Source organism: Nannospalax galili, unplaced genomic scaffold, assembly GCF_000622305.1.
Source record: "Nannospalax galili isolate Female #2095 unplaced genomic scaffold, S.galili_v1.0 scaffold336, whole genome shotgun sequence".
NCBI lineage: Eukaryota > Metazoa > Chordata > Mammalia > Rodentia > Spalacidae > Nannospalax > Nannospalax galili.
Genome location: NW_008343385.1, coordinates 9,086,923 through 9,088,047, shown reverse-complemented (window position 1 = coordinate 9,088,047; position 1,125 = coordinate 9,086,923).

The following is a 1,125-nucleotide window of genomic DNA, read 5'->3' as shown; positions in this document are numbered from 1 at the left end:
CCCGCCTGCGGACGTGCAGCTGCGCCGGCGCCCTCAGCCCGGGCCGCGCCGGACCTCCGGACACCACGCCCGACCCGGCCCGAGACCCTTCCCCACTGTCCCGGCCCTTCCGCCCGAGCCACCGCCCCGGGGCCTGCGCGGTCCCGCCCGCTCGCCCGGCCCTCCTATCTCAGCGGGGAAGTCCTGCCCGCGGATTACGTGCCTGCCGTGCCGGCAGTCTGTAAACCGAAGGGCGGGTTAGAGCTCACCCCGAGCACGGCTGCACCTCGGATTTGGGTTGTCCTGTGGCTGTCAAAGCAGCAAAATAATAGAAACTGGTGACATTCATCTTTAAAGCTCGCCGGGCGTCCTAGCTCACTCTAATCAGCACTCCAGAGGCTGAGGCAGGAGGATTGCCCCAAGTTCGAGGCCAGTTTAGGGCTGCGTACGTAAACAGCGTGGGCTACAGAGTGAGACCCGGTTTTTAATAAACTGCATTTTTATTTAAGCTAGTACGGGGAAGACATTAGTTCAAAAAGTACTTGATATCAAATTTATTCCTGTGATATTGTAAATTTTTGTTGTTGAAATTCAACATGTATTTTTTTATTGTTTTTTGTTTTCGTCTTTTTGAGACAGGGTCTCCCTGTAGCCCCAGCTGGCCTGGAACTCACTATGTAGACCAGGCTGGCCTCGAACTCACAGAGATCCATCTGCCTCTGCCTCTCCAGTACTGGGATAAAAGGGCATGCGCGCCGCCACCACCACCGGCCTCCAACAAGTGTTTTGTACCAATGAATTAGGCACATTTCATGGCCAGATGTGGCGTCTGCCAACTGTATTGGTCAAGACCATCCTCTCGTTTCATAATCGAAAATCTGCCCAATTAATAATGGGAGCAAGGGAGCGAGGACTTAAGGCCCGGCAGTGAGAAAGCCCAGTGTGATTCCAGGAGTGGTAGTGTACGACTGTAGTTCCAGCACTTGGGAGGTAGAGGCCAGGGGGCTCTCTATGAGTGTAAGGCCAGAGTGGTCTATATAGTGAGTTCCAGGCCAGCTGAGACTACAGAGAGACCCTATTTCAAAAAGCCAAAAAGAAGAAGAAGAGGAAGAAGAGGAAGAAGAAGAAGAAGAAGAAGAAGAAGAA